Raw genomic sequence first — 15,907 nt, 5'->3', positions numbered from 1 at the left:
GCCCAAGATTTAAGACGAGGGCCCACAGGAAAGATAAAGTAGTCTAAAGCTGTGTCTAGTTTCAACAGCTGGATAGGCTTTATGAAAAAAAAGCATTATTTCCATCACCAAGTTAGCTTTCTTGAGTTTTATTCTACCAGTTATGCTGATTTCAGCAAGGCTTTCAGGATTTACCTCCTGAAGCTAGTGAGAACAGGGTGCCGCAAGCTTTTGACAAGTGCCTCGAGGTGTGAGCAGATAAGCAGAGGCTTGGGCTTGTCCCAGCCCCACTGGGGTAGGTAAACACTGTAATAAATTAGTTAAATCTCTTGAAATGGGGTGCTGCTCAAATCCCAAGTTATGGAGGAGTGCCTCAAGTCCAGTGAGGGAGTGTCTCAAGTCTAAAAAGGATGAGAACCACTGAACTAGACCATAAAATTACATCTGATGCTACTGAATTATTTAGAAGTCTACTCATGTTAACAGTCCTAAATTATTCCTTATTTGGATATGAAGTTGGGTGAGCCAAGAAGGAAATTAGTTTTCATTAGCTTAATTTTCAATTGAAATTATTTCTCAATTTTTGGTGAATAAAGAATGAATTATGGTCTTCTAAAGCTTTCCATTCTGCAGGTTTCCTGTCATTGTCAGTCACAATGTTATTTTGCGAGTCACCCGTACAGCAGGTCTTTTGAAAATGGTGTGAACAGGCTCCTGCCCCAAAACCAGTCACATTCCCTTTGTGTTTATCGGCCCCAAATCCTGTCCTGTGGACAATCTATTTTGTGTGCGCTCAGTTAGGAAACAAGTCAGCCTCCCAAAGCATAATGCTGGGAAGGGATTCAGCTTAAGAAGGCCCTAGACTTTAAAAACAAAGTTGAACACAACTCCAAATTCAGAACTGAGGCTGCGCACGTGTGTATGGGGTTTTAAAGCACATATGCACCGTGGCTGATTTTTCACCCTGGCAAAGGCCCAGGGGATGGCTCTCCATCCACCACAACCCTCAGGGAGTTTTCTGCCCTTTCCTTGGTCACACTGACGTTTTATTAGTTTGCCTTTAGCCCTGCTCTTCTGACAGTGTTACTGCTTTAAAAAGATTAAGAACTCTAAAGGGATATTATTTATTTAAAAATACCTGTAGACTAAAACCTTCCTAGCAGGTATTTTTCACAGCAGAGAGGCAACCTAATTTAATCTGGTTTCAAAGCCAGTACAGCTGAATATATTTTACAACCCAGTGCTCAACAGCTCCACTATAAAACCCAGAAAGTTATTACTTCTAGCCCTCAAATTATGGGAGGTCTTAGATCCTTTGGTAATGAACCGGAATACTGTAATATGCTCCATATGCAAGTAAATCTGGAGATGGAGTGGAAAAGGTAAGCCAACGCAAAGATACAGCAGTTGGCTTGTGCTGGGAACAAATGCTTTGTGAGTTTTAGGTGTTAGATTAAAACAATCAATCCTAAAAGATTTGGGACTAAGTTGCCCAAGAAATCATTGTTGTCCTCCCAGCACTACCGCAGTTCAGAGGCTCAGCTTGGGGCCTTTGAGTTTTAAAGGCACTGACAGCAGCTGCTGGCGAGAAAGTTATGAAGTTCTCTCTATTGAGGAATTTGTTGGGGTTTTTTTTTTTTTTTTCCTCCTTTTGATCTCCTACAGCTTGAATTTATCCAACTTACACACATGTTGCAAAGTCCACCTTCTCCTTTGGGAGCTATGAAAGCAGCATGCCAAGGGCAAAAGCAGACATCATTTTGTGACCTGGTTTTTAGCCTCCAAGATGTGAACCTGCCGACTATGGAATGGGTTAAGTGTGTACTTTCATTTGTGGTGAATTAAAATGTTATGGAGAATTATATAGACCCTCCAGTTTTCATGCATTTAAAAACCTTAATAGCCAAGGACTCGGAGGCTAGATAAAAAGGCAATTAAATTTAAATAATGGCCAAGTATCAACTAGTATCATCTAGTAAACAGCTGATGTTTTGAAAATTGGCATTGAGAATTGCCAGTAAGGTATTCACAAATTGCTTAGGAAAGGATATGAAACAAAAAAACAAACAAACAAAAAAAAAAAAAAAAACAACCCCACAACCCTCCCTCTGCTCCAAGGGGATTGCAGTCAAAGAGATACAGACCTAGCAGTGTTCATTATACTCCAAAGAAGCGTATGGACAAATTTGACTTTGCTTCCTTGCTATATAGTTGGGTTGAGAAGTATCTGAGTTAGGCAAGTGTTCCTGGGTGCCTGTGAATTAATAAATATTTGGGAGATACCAGATATTGGAATGGAGGGAAGACTGAATGCTGAACTCAACATTAGGATATTTTTTTCTAATTCGGATATTTCTAAGGCCCACTTAATGTAAGGTGGTGTTCCTGTATCACTTGGATAGAGAAAGATGTGGGGAGAAGGCAAGATGCATCTGAGAGTAAGGCCCAGAAGATGCTGGAGTTTGAAATGAAAAAAAAAAAAAAACCAAGAATGAGTCACATTGCGATAGTTAAATAAATACACTACAAGCTATATATTATACGACTGGGAGAGAGCAGAGGCGGTGCAGGCAGGAGAAAGCAATTACACTAGTCATGACAAGTAGCGACGGGGAATAGATGGGCTTTTGAGTGCCGCAGAAAGCATGGCAAGCAGTGATGCCAGCCTGATGGCCTTTCCTCAAGCCCCAAACCGACTCCTTGTGCACATCTAGTACCCAGGAGACTGCTCCTGGGAATGAACCGTCACATCTTCACCGCCATCTCATAAGACTAGCTGTGTTACTACGGTTTTAGGGTCGACTCTTCTCCCCACACTAAGTTTAGAGAAAAATGAGGGAAATCTGAATAGTGGGATACCTCCTTACTGAAGACTATACCAAATAAATTGCTTGTAGAATTAAAGTTTCTAGTTCAATGATTCTCAACCAGGGTGCTGCACCCTGGGGGGACTTGAGGTCCTCTCAAGAGTGCTGCAGGGTGCCTCGCAATATTAGCGCTGCTGGGCCTGCAAATGCGATTCGAAAGCTAAAACGAGTTATTTCAAATAGGAATTAGTAGTGCTAAAAATATTCTGACATGTTGCAGTCCGAGTTCTTTGCAACAGAAGAACCGCACTGCTATTTCCCTGTAGTCAAAAAAAGCAAGTGGAAACTTAGAGCTGGCACACTGTGGTACCATGAGAGTAACAAGGTTGAGAATTACTGCTCTAGCCAACATAAAAAAAAAAAAAAAAAAAGAGAGAGGTAGGAAAGCTGAAGACTTAGTCACTTTTAAAATTACACCATGACAACAACTACTTTGAGGCGCGCACCAATTTTAGACTATAGTGAAATCAGCTTACTGGTTTCATCACACATTTCACTTCATTCAAATTCCATCCAACAAAGCAGTTGAGTCACCATTTTTATACCGAGAAGTGACACCACATTGTTTTGGTTTTCCAATTACTCATTTCAAAATATTTATTTCACAGTTACATTTTTAGAAGCGATGAGTCTGGTTTACATTTTACCTGTCATTCAAGGAGTCTAGGCATTAACGCAGCTGGCTTCCCTTCTTCAGGCAGTGCAAACAGAGAGTTTGCACAGGTAGCTTCACTGCCTCCTATAGCCTTACGAATCACAAGCTACCTGGCATCTTAAAATGTAAAAGGAGGAAACAAAAATCAGCATATTACGCCAACTAAAGACAACGAGTCTCAGGCAAACTAGCACATTCCCCACACCCAGCTGTCAGCGGACAGTTTAGCCAACTTTGGCAAAGGCCAGGTAACAGACAGAGAAGCAATCTTAAGGCAGAAGGGCACATACTTGGGGAACAAACCGATTCCATACTAGCCATCATCCAAGCCCAATTTTCCCCACAGATAGTTTTTTACCTTGACCATTAGCTAAATGAGGGCACTGATAACTGACAGTTAATTCTTGAACAAGGACTTTTGGGGAGCAGTCATGTTCTGCTGAAAACCAATCTGCGAAAAGCAACTCCCCAAAATGCTAGTCTTCTCATATGTTTGACACACAGTCTGCAGAAATTCAGCGTTTTTACAGTATGTTGCCATGTGTTGGTCAACTGGGACCCAATGTGCCGCGTTAAGGAAGGACGCAATATAGCAGTCAGCGCAGCAGGTATGGCAGGCACTCTGCCGCACTACAGGTGCTAGGATACATTTCACAGGGTGAAACACATCCTCCATCCCAAGCCAGATCCAGCCTGTGAGGACCCTTGCAGTCCAGATCCAAGGGGCAAGCAGCAGAGCTGGTGAGATCAGTAGCCACAAGGCAAGCAAAGCCATCAGCACAGCTGCCCCCTGCCACTCCCTACTATGAACGATGGGGCCCTGGATCCCCTGGCAGGCTCTGCCCCAAGTTTCCTGGCCCACTAGAAGCCCCATGGGACTGAGAGAGAGGGTCCACGGGTTGCATGTTTGACACCCCTGGTATATTTGGTTCAGGTGCAGTAATGGGGCGGGGGGTGCTTTGCTGCGGCACTTCTTGGACAGTCCTTTGATGCCAGATAGGAGGGTGAAAAGGAAGATAAAAGAATAAACCACCTCCTTGATCTTCTGATAGTAAGAAAAATAAATGGAAGACAAAAAGAGGTGGCAGAGAGAAGCAGTTCCCTAGGACCTAACTCCCAGTTCATCCAACCCCCATGTCTTTTCTCAAACAGGGAACAAGAAATGTCAGAGATGTTTCCAATGCAACATTAGGCAATAACAACACTCCTCAGGCAGTTACTTATGAACTCTCCTGCTTAACCAAATGCTTACACTTATTTTCTAGAGCTTAGCTACAGATTGCCAGACATGCTGGTTTGCAGTAATGCTACCTGTTGAGAGTGCAACTCATGAGACCCAAAAATGGGGAAAAAATTAGATATTTTCCTTAAAGTATCCAACACAGAAGGTATTTTAAAACACCCACGGCTTGTAACTGAAGGATGATGGGAAGCAATAATGTACTGTTTTACAAACCATCAGAGCTGTCAGTCTCAAAATATTAACAGTTATCCCACAGGTGAGGAGCAGAGTTCAGGCTCCGAGTTTGGGAAACTGCAGCATTAAGTAAATGGAGTCTGCAAGACCAGCTCCGATCTGTCTGAAGCTCTACTTCTCTTCCTCCTTCAGTTCAGATACTTTCTTGGTGGCTGCTTTGTGCAATTAGCAGCTGAAAAAGGTCAAAGGTTTTGTCTTTAAATTTATAAAAGTAACTCCCCCCCCCCCCCCCAACCTTCCCCACTGGGATTTTGAAGCTTTTTCTCCCACTGAACTACAATATCTCCTTGAACTATTTATAATCCAGGCATCATCGCATTATTCTGCAAGAGTGAAACTGCTGATGTATTTGTTAGCCGAGTTAAATAAAGGGGGAGGTTCAGTAGGCTTTCAATTTGAATCGTTTGAAAGGTCTCAGTGGTGTTCAGGCAGTGAGGGAAGGCTTCATCAATGCTGCGCCTGGACAGCAGGGAAAGCCACCAGCAACGGCTAGGTCCTGGCACAGGCTTGCCGCGGACCCACAGCCTGGGCCCCAAAAAAGCTGCTTAATCATGGCATTAAGATGGGCAATACCCAGCTCTCGGTTTGCTTTTCACCTGAATGTTTCAAAGCCCTTGGTAAGAGTTCAATATCTTCCCATGTGTAAAATGTGGGCAGCCCTTTTCTTGGTTGTCATCTAACATGGTTGAACTCATGTCTACACACAACAGATGACTAAAGTGGTTCTTCAGTTGCTAAGCTCAACTACCATATGCTTAGATGAGTTTCATGAAGATGAAACCTGAAAAAGGAGTACATACTTTCCTCCAAGGAGCCTTAAAAAAAAAAAACAAAAAAACAAACACAAACTTTGCTTAAAGCACTGGTTATGCACAAGACACCAAAAGAGTGTGCTATGCTACAGGTCAGATTAGGCAGCACATGATTTTTTCTCCTTCCTAAAGATGTATTAGTTCTGGTGGAGAACTGGCTCGTCTTTTTTAGTAGCAGATTCTCTTTCTGGGGTCAAATCCTTCATGCTGTGCAAGTCTGCAATCATCTCATCAGATCTGCCCCTATCCTGGGCCCATGTAGAGAGGGGGGAAGAGGAGGGAAAGAGCAACTAAAGCTTCCCCCCCCCCCCCCCCCCAAAGAGTTATTCCTTTAAAAAAGGGAAGCATGCATTTCAGCCAGTCATACATAGCCACAAGTTACATATTTTTAAAATGCACTAGAAGGGCTAAACCTCAGTATTGCACAATGCTGGTGATCAAACCGAAACAAAAAAGCCTCCTTGGTAAACTTTATCACCAATTACATGTCACTGACCCCTCAACACCTGTACCCCTTTCAGTCAGGGCATCCCAGAACCACATCAATCAAGCTACAAGGCTAACTTCATGGTGCCCGTGTTACAATATTGAATTGAGAAACCCCCAGTGTTTTCATGCTCCAGGAAAAGCAGCATCATGAAGTGATCATCAGGCTGCAGGTGCTCTGTGGTTCTGAAGATCAACAACATTTATCCACTTCTTCCCTAATCAGGATGCAGAGGTGCATGTATTGCCTCCTCCAGATCAAGCACCATTGTTGGTAGAAAAGTTAGGGGCAAAGGAAACTTTTGTTTGTCCCCGAGGCCTAGCAGGAGTCAGTGCACACGCCCTCCTAGTGCACATGAACCCCAGAGAGCCACAGGAACTCATGCACCAAATGAATCACTCTGCAGAGTACCGTTTTAAATCAACGCCCCCTTCCAAAAAACTTCAAGCCCTGTTTTATGTGGGGGCTCTCCAGGAGTTCTACTTTGCCAAGCACCAAAAACATTTATCAAGGACTGGCTCCTTTCCAAACCTCTGAAGCCCCCCGCTGCGCGGTTCAGATGCCAAGACAAAAGCACATTAAAATGATATTAAAGCAGGGTAAAATGAAGATTACTGGTATATACACAACATTTGACAAGCTATTCTAAAACCATGAGTTATCAACCCAGAGCTAGGCTTACTTGTCAAAGAAATCCAAACATGTTGAAGTGTAGGAAAACTTATGTTTAGCCACAAATCTCTCAGTCACGCTGCTAAAGAATAGCCATGTTAAGAATCGGCGTTCGCAATTCCAAATGACCAATGCGGATTTGAGAAGAGGGCTCCTTCCCTGCTCCCTACTTGGGAATCTCCTAAGCACCTAGATCACAATACGCTCCCCATCATCACTGTTAGAGGCGCAGAGGCGAGCAGCTTCAGACCCGCAGTCTTCGCAGCACAGCCAATGGTCTAATTTCCATCCAGCACCACACCCATGAGATGAAGCAGTTTAATGCTACATCTCATTCACCTTGGCTACAAGTCACAGGTGATTAGGACCAAAAGGCTTTTTCTGTTCCCTGCTGGACTGCAACTCAGCATGGATTAGACTGATACAAGTAACCTACATGGCCAAATATAGGTCTGAGATCCATGATGCACCTTTGAGCTGTGATCATTTTATACAGCATGATACCATAAATGTGCATTCTCCCCCCCTTTTCTTTCCTAAAAGATGAAAAAAGATTACCTTAATAGAAGAGGCAACTGATCCACACACACTCTGTGGATAGGGCAGCTATTTAAATAGACAGACTATGAAGATAATTCTTTAGTAAGCAATTTTCAGCTCCTTGATCCTATGCCAGGTAGTACAGAGTAGGGCTATAGCACTCGGGAGAAAATAGTAGGGCTGGAAAGAGATGTGCACTGCATGTAATTGGTAGGAAACTCAAAGTAGCCATGTCAGGCTTAATGCAACTTTGCTCTTATCTTTGGTCACAAAGAAGGTCACTATTGTGACACGGCATATTTAATTCTGTATACCACAAGCAATCAGAAAAAGCTGGCACTGAAGTAGAGGGGAGCATATGCTGCCTAGCAAGTCATTTAAGCTTTTATTATTTCAGAATTAAAGAGGTCAGTCTATTTAACTAGCGGGATGTCCCAAGAGTCTGCAGAAGCAGATCGTATGTAGTTTATTCACATGGCATTGAACAGCAGCTTCCTAAAGGGTTCCTTTGCGTACTAAAGTGACCAACATACTTGGGTCCTTGTTGTTCAGTGGGCACTAAAAGTTAATTTTTGAAGCCAGAGACATTTTTGCACTCCATTTTTGAAGCTATTTCTAACCCCTACCCCCAGGTGATAAAAAAAAAAAAAAAACACACCCCAAACATGAGAGAAATAAATGTCCATCTCTTTCTAGACAAGAATGCAATGACAGTGGTCAACTGGACACATTTGTTCCTTTGTATCCATTCCACGTTTCAGGAAGGAAGACCGAATTTTAGCTAGTACACACACACATTTTAAATACGGCAGTTATGGCAAGACTTGGCAGCTACATTCCAGCTGAAATGCAGTGAAGCAGCTTACATTAAATTACATCATTTAAAACTTGGATTCTTTACATAAGAGGCCTTTGGTTCAAAAGCACATTATTTATAGCAACACAGGACTAGATAGAGAAGTTCCCTTCTAATCCTTCACAAGCTGTGGTTAGCTTTGGACTTGAAGCGTGAGCTGCTTCACCACTGCAGCAGCCCCATGCAAACCAAGTTAGACACCTGCTGCCCTCACTGGTATCCTGTGACAGATTTCTGCGGATTGGTTATTCGGCGAGTAAACTAGTAGTAGCTTTTGCCACCTTTCATTTGGTTGCTTTTCAGTGCCTATGAAATATTCCCATGTCCTTGCATCACAAAATAAAATCAGGTTTGCCTCTTTCTTCGATACCATTGACAGAACATGCTGTTATTTACTTCTAGCACATTCAGAGTCTTTCCTCATTCAAGCTTATCTGAGGCTCTCCCTACCCATTCCTTTCTGGGACTACATTAGGATGCTAGGATCAGTTTTCATAAGCGAAACATGGTGTTGCATACCAGTAGTTTCAGAACGATTCCCTTGAAGACATGCTAGTTTTTTAACTATGCTGCATAGTACGAATATTTGAGCGTTTTCCAGCGATATAGAGATCTCACTCCAATGGATTCCATTAAACGATACAAAAATTAGGCGGAAAGTGTAGTTGAGACTAACTGCAGGAGTTACTAAAAGGTAAACTCCAAAACATTTAGTCAGCACTGGTTTTTCCACTTACCATCTCTTCCAGTAATAGGAATCCATCACGACATTTCACTGGGCAACTTTTAGCATCTCTTCTCCACCTCTCCATTGGACCATGGTCTTTCATTGAATATCTTCCCGTTAAACTCATGTTAGGAGTACCAGATGAATGCGTTTCAGTGAACTGCTGCAACACATGGTGTAGCATTTCACCTTCAAGGCCATGTACCCCACCCACATGCATCCACTTGGAAATATTTACTGAATACAAGAAAGCTTTGCATTTCCTCCCATAACTGGAATGAGATTTGAATCGACTGTTTTTTTGCAGGGTAGGGGAAGACATGTGTCCTATCAGTCCCATGTACACCTGCCATCTTGTAAAAGAAAAATTACTTCCAAGATGGTTCTATTGGGAATCTGCATTTCTGGTCGATGCCCACACTGCAGCAGGAGGCCAGTCCTTGAGCCATCTGGGCTATGTTGGTTAGGAGCATAGAAGTGGAACTATTATGCATTACCAGATGGACAAGGCTCCATCCAGGTAGTAAACAGACCACAGCTAGTCTTATTTAATCCTGGTATTTCAGCCAATTCAGGCATGTATTGCTTCCCTCCTCCTGCACACATAGGAGAGATGGCTACTGCTAGACAAGTGCAGAGTGAGAACAAGACTGCTTTGGACTCTACTCTCACTCCATTGCACCTGCTCTTCCACTTCCTCTAGGAGGATAAAACTAAGTTCTCTATAGTATCCCGATGTAGATACTTGCAAAGTTTGCACTTCTTCACTATAACTCATTTTAACAGGTTAAGGGACATACAAAACATGTCTTTTTTTTTTGGCGCAGAATCCACAACATGAAGCTTGCTAAAAATACTGTTCAGATTTGCTGACTTCAGTATAATCTACATCTCATGCACAAGATGCTCCTTCCGATAGCATCCGACCGAGTTAGAAAACAAAGCTGCGTTTGTCATCTCTTTACACAAGCCTTACCTTCCTTTTAAAAGCTCAAGAAGGAATTGGTTCACCAAACTGCCATGAAGCTTTCAGCTTGGGAACAACTTAAAATGGTCCTTTAAAAAGAGAATCATGACCACCACGATAACAGCCCCAGAGAAATAATCGTTTTAGTTTGCTTCTGCTGCTCTAAAGGAACAACTATTATCCTCCCACCAGGTATGAAGCAGTGTGGGGGAGAGAAAAAGCTCTTTGTTCCCAGTTTGCCTTATTAAAAATCCAAGGTCATTTAGTTCTGACATCTCTTAGCAGGAGTCCCACATCTGAGCTCTGCAAGTCTGAAGAGAAAGAAAAAAGGGAACAGAAAAGTCAGTCTGCTGCAGTTTTTGAAAATTAACAAATGCATTCACTTGTGCTGTATCTGCCCGTGCAGGCCACAAGGCTCTTGGTGGCTTGTAGCTGAAATGTTTAAAGTAGTCATTTGAAACAGGGTGCAGTAAGAAACGGATTTGATCTGTTGCCATTTAAGTGAAGCTATTTACTAAATCACCAAGGCCCGTCACCCAGGTGGTCAAAGTCACAAGGGAACACAAATGGGCTTGTTTTTACAGAGATCAAGATGGGGGAAAACCCTAAATTTTTTGATAGCAAGGCTCTCTAGGTCCACTTCCACACCTCCTTTTCAATCTGCAGTCAGCAAAGAAAAGTAAGGGTGCTCTGGCATCATATTGATTTCACTGAGAATGGCAGCAAGTAGCAGCTCTGCGCTGCCACATTAGTGACCCAGTTTTCAAAACAGCAGTCGCTGTAGTGTGCAAGTGCTAATAAGACCACAGGAATAGAGTCTAGAAAAGCAAAATAAGCCATTTTGACAATGGATTCAGAAACCATTTTAGTCCATGAATAAAGACCATCACCACACAGAGGAGCAGCACTTTAAGCCAGAATGATTTATGAACTTTCTACAAACTGACACGCACAAGATCTGCCTCCACTTGCATGAATAATCTTTGTTTGTCTTGAATTCTTCATCCACCTCAATGCAAGAGAAGAAGTGCTTTCTATCTACACAGGCTCCCCAAGCCCCCAAAATGTGTCCTTCTGCTGCACAAACCCCACTTCCCTTGCTACCATCACCTCTTCCACAGCCACTACCACCATGCAGGCAATTCACCCCTCCCTCCCGTTCCTGCCATGCAAGCACCCCAAGCTCCCCTGCTGGGGCTGCGGGGCAGGCAGCAAGATCATCAGACCTTCACCTGTGCTGTCCAGCTCCAGACACTTTGGCTCTTGCCTGCCACAGCAATCTGAGCAAGGGGGCAATGACACAGGGTGGGAGCATGTTAAACACTGCATGGGCTGGATACGACCCCTGGGCCACCAGTTGGACTGCCTTGGTTTAGGCTAAACAGATTTCTTCTTCTCTGCACATTTGGGGACCTGCCTCATTTCCCCTCTGCAACATGGATCAAGGCTGGTGAAAGGCAGGGAGCTAGGGTCCTTGATCAGCCTTTAGAAAGGGCTCAAAAATGCTGGGAGGCCACCTTCTTAAAAACAGTTTAATATGAGAGACCGTATTCATTAGATGCTATGCAGCTCCCCAAAGGCTCAGACTGTTACTAATATTAGATCTGATTACATGGTCAAATCACTGCTGCAGTTAAGCAAATCCCAACCTCCACTTCCTTTTTATAAACGTGGGAAAGGCATAACCTGATTTAACTCATTCTAGGTTCACTGCTAAGTAACAGAAATAACTTGCTACCTGAGCCTGTTTATTAAAGCCAGAAGAACCCAACTAATTCTCTGGTAGTCGGTAACAAGTGGCAAAAAAAATAAAAAAAAAATAGTAATAAAAATTCTTGAACGCAAGCCATGGAGAAAGTTGGCTGGTTGATTAACTATGCCAAGCCGTAGGAGCCTGTGTTTTGGCTACCACTCTCAACGCGGATCTGTAGCTTGCTAAGGTCCGCGATACATGTGCAGTCAACACATCCCAAAATGTAAACGTCTCCGTATTCAAGCAGCAAAATGTGTTAGGTGTGACTATCGTAGCAAAGTTAGTCCTCCCATGGAAAGCCCCATCTCCAGATCACATTACTTAATGTGTGTTCAGTTATAGTGGGGCTGCTCCACGGAGATAATGCAAGGTAAAGATTGGGGTGGGAGGCTACAACCAAGAATCAGCCCCAGCCCCCACGCCGGTTCCAGACTGCCAGCAGCAGAGACCCAGGATCAGGAAGTGGCAGCAACTCTTAAGCTTGGCCTCCTGTGCCTTCTTCCCCACACTGCCAGAAGCAGACAGCTGGCTTGCCCTGGAGTACAGGATGCAGGTACTCCTGGGCTGCACATGTGGTAGGGAGAGTCCATGCTCTGGACATCTGAGATGCGGTGCCTGGTACTAGGAACAGTGGGGGCACAGTTGGCTCCAGCCCTGTGCAGAGTGGGCCAAGATCACAGCGAGCATTACTGTGCGATTGCTTGGAACAGGTTTTAGCTTTTGCTGTGATGTGGTAACATTTATGGCAATCTAAATAAAATATGCGCCAAGTGTCCCATGCAACAAGACCCTAAAATATATTCAATTTCTTCCAAGCTGTCCAAAGTTGGATTTGAGTGCAAATCTTGTGCATGATGGGGTTATAGAAACAGAGAGAAGATAAATGACCATGGTCAGTGCCTGAAGAATACACCAAGAGTGCAGTCATTTACCAATTGCTTTCGTGCAAGCATTTTTAATAGCATTAGGGAATTTTGCTAGTTTTTGTATTAAATAAGTAGCCATTGTTTTGATCATTTTAGAGATTCACGGTTGCATGTTATGAATAACTGTAATGGTCCCTAGTGAACATGTGCACGCACATGCCACTTTCACTACAGACAGTTATGATTGTTCATAACATGCAACCATCTCTAAAATATACACGTTAAGAGTTTTAGATCCACTTACCAGTGTTTAAAAAAAGAATTCTCTACCAAGTTCTATTCAAGCTCTTACCACACAGACTTAAAATCAACTGCCAGTGTACATTTCCAGCTGTTTGAAATCCAGACACAAAGATCTTGTTTAAAGAATTCAAAAGACTTTTTTTAAACAAAATTGTACACTGTTCTTGTCGACAGATCTAGTAGATTGTATGGAAAACGAGTATTCTCTTTTTAAACCAATTTCTAGCTTATTATAGAAAGATCACTGAATGTTTTCCAATGTTAACTGGATTAGATTTTAGCATGCAACTTCTTAGTAAGATGTTCCAGTTCCTCAGAAGAAATGAGTTTTATTTAGACAGGAGAAAAGACTCCAATTCTTCATGGTTCTGAAGATTTGTTCAATAAGTGCATCTCTTCAGAAAGCTGGTCCTTTAAAAAAAAAAAGTCTTACAGGACTGAAACTGCTTATACTAAAAGGCCTTACACAAAACAAAGTGGATAAATTAAGATCCATGGTGGATCTCACTTTAAGGATAACAAGATATACTAACTAAGGCTGTATGAAGCTTTGGTCACCAACTCGATTCAGTAGCGAATCGGCAGCCAAATCTCTGAATCCGAATTGAAAATCGGGAGACCTTTTAATCTCTCCAAATTGATTTGATGATTCAGACATAGACACAGCTTTAAATGTTTTTTCTAAATACCCCAAGGTACCAGGCAGCTTGCGAATGCCGAGATGCTGGGGCAGACAGCATCCCACAGGAGCCAGCTTGGGGGGGGGGGGTGCATCATCTCCAGCACACTTGGCAGCAGACCCAGAAGCACTTCTGGCCCACTTCTGGGGAGCACGTGGGGGACTCCCCTGGCAACTGGTGCCTCTTGGGTCTGGAAGGGGCACCTGGGGTCCCCCTGTGGCCAATTGTTGAACTGGGGGGCCCCCTGCACACTCCCCAGCAGACCCAGAAGCAGACTGGAAGTACTTCCACTCTGCTTCTGGGTCTACCACTGAGCACGCAGGGGGCCCCCCCCGCGCTCCTGTGGGACACTCCATCTGCCCCACCATCTCAGCGTTCATGAGCTGCGCCTGGTACCTCGAGGTAGGTAGGAAAAACAAAACCAAAAACCCAACCCCCCCCCCCCCCCCCCCCAAAAAAAAGAAAACCAACAACCAACCAAAAAAAAAAACCCCCAACCAAAACACACATTTAAAGCTGTGCTTATGGCCAAATTGCCAATTCTCTGAATATGCATCAAATATTCAGATTTTGCTGAATCTGAAAATTGGGACAGGGATCCGAATCAAATCACTGTCCCCGATTTAGGCCAAATCGAATCAAATACACCCCATGTCACACCCCCCCAATACTAACCACCACACGCTAACCATCTCACCGACCACTCAAGTATCTGATTCAGCAGTCTTGCATACATACATATTTGACCCATCTTCTTAATAATGGTTTAGTGACTTGCCAAGGGGCAAGAAAATAAGAGTTCAATTTAAACAACACCCCTTTAACATTTCATAGTCCATGAGTCTCATAAAGCTGAGCAAAGCTACAAGAAGATGCTACACACGCACTTTAATGTGCAGTAGCCTACTTTACTGCACATTAGCACAAGTGCCATTTAAATGTATACTTTCAATACTGCCCATTACGGCAGCTTAATTGACAGCTTAATTTATTTAGTACCTCATATTGGAGGTACTAAAATTTAATTGTGCATTAATGCATATGTAGATACACCCACTGTATATATTACTAGCTTATGTTTCTCACTTCAACTGCATTCCACTTTCTCATATGAAGGCACCATCTCCAGTCTACAGAAATTTTATGATACACTAAGGCTTCCCCTTGACCCTCAGGTTACTCCATAGGAAACCCTCCTTTAAAAGGAACAGATTATGCACTGTTGCTTCCTCTAGTGAAAGCTACCTCAAATGAGAGGACAAGGTAGCAATGGTGGGAAGTGAGTTTAAAAAAAAAGAAAGTATTTTTGTAGCAGAGGTAGCCTAGGTGTTTTTATTGACAAATGAGGACATATTAATCTCCACCCCCCCCCGCCCCACCATCCTCCATTTTTAAGTTACTATACAAATCCTAAATAAAAGCTGCTCTCTTCTCTCAGCTACAGGGGTGGAAACTACTATTTCCCAATCCAGATGTGGGGAGACATCCCGAATAGAATTAAGGCCTGATTGTGTGAGGAATGCTCTTGCTCTCAACTCCATGAACCTCCCCCCCGCTCTGCTCCCAAAGCAAATTGGAAAGAAATCCCATTGTAGTGGATTTAGTGAACAATGTTCAGTATTTCAGCACACTGTAGACCCCAGAGTAGCTGCAATGCAGTAGAAAATAAAAATCTTATATAAGTTTTTAAAAAAAGTTTATCTTCCCAAAACCTAAGACTTGCCATTATGAGAAAGACTTCATAATAGCCATCACCATATAACTGCAGAGCAGGTCTTACTACGTTTCTTTGGATGCCAGAGAAAAACTGAACAAAGGGACCTCTCTTAGGATTTGTTACAGCAAGCGATGAATATTCAGACCATTGATTTAGAGACTCAGCAACTCTTAATTATTTTTTCCTTGCAGGGGTCTTGCATGTTCTATATTTAACCCCCCATTTAGATATAACACATACTGAATATTCCTCATGTAGAAGACTGTGCTAGCAGCAGTTAAGTTCTTTACTATCTAAAGGAAACTTCAGTGAAGAGAAAATGGTGATAATCAATTCAGACCACATGTGAAGCTTGGGAAATGAAATCATCTTTTACAAAAATACTCAATAGAGAGAGCACCAGCATTTTAAAAGGCACAAGACAAAATCTGCCTGCGCACAGTATTTTGGGTAGGGGCATATTTCACCCATTTGTCTCAAAATGAAGGGCAAATTACATGGATTTTAACTTTTTTTTAAAAAAAATTAAAAAGTTAAGCAACATTGCAG

General features: G+C 42.9%; 1 protein-coding gene across 2 annotated transcripts in view; it reads right to left on the bottom strand.

The window, feature by feature from the left end:
• SLC45A4 (solute carrier family 45 member 4) overlaps positions 1 to 15,907 on the bottom strand; it is a 93,863-nt gene that overhangs the window by 51,986 nt on the left and 25,970 nt on the right. Inside the window, exon 2 of one of the 2 annotated variants that reach the window (XM_059723699.1) lies at positions 3,494 to 3,618. The exons of the other annotated variant lie outside the window; for it this stretch is intronic. The gene's annotated coding sequence lies outside the window, so the exon portion shown is untranslated. The remainder of the gene's footprint in view (positions 1 to 3,493; positions 3,619 to 15,907) is intronic. 2 annotated transcript variants of the gene reach the window in all.

This window comes from Alligator mississippiensis, chromosome 3 (assembly GCF_030867095.1).
Source record: "Alligator mississippiensis isolate rAllMis1 chromosome 3, rAllMis1, whole genome shotgun sequence".
Taxonomy (NCBI): Eukaryota; Metazoa; Chordata; order Crocodylia; family Alligatoridae; genus Alligator; species Alligator mississippiensis.
This window is presented reverse-complemented; position numbering and strand designations above follow the sequence as displayed.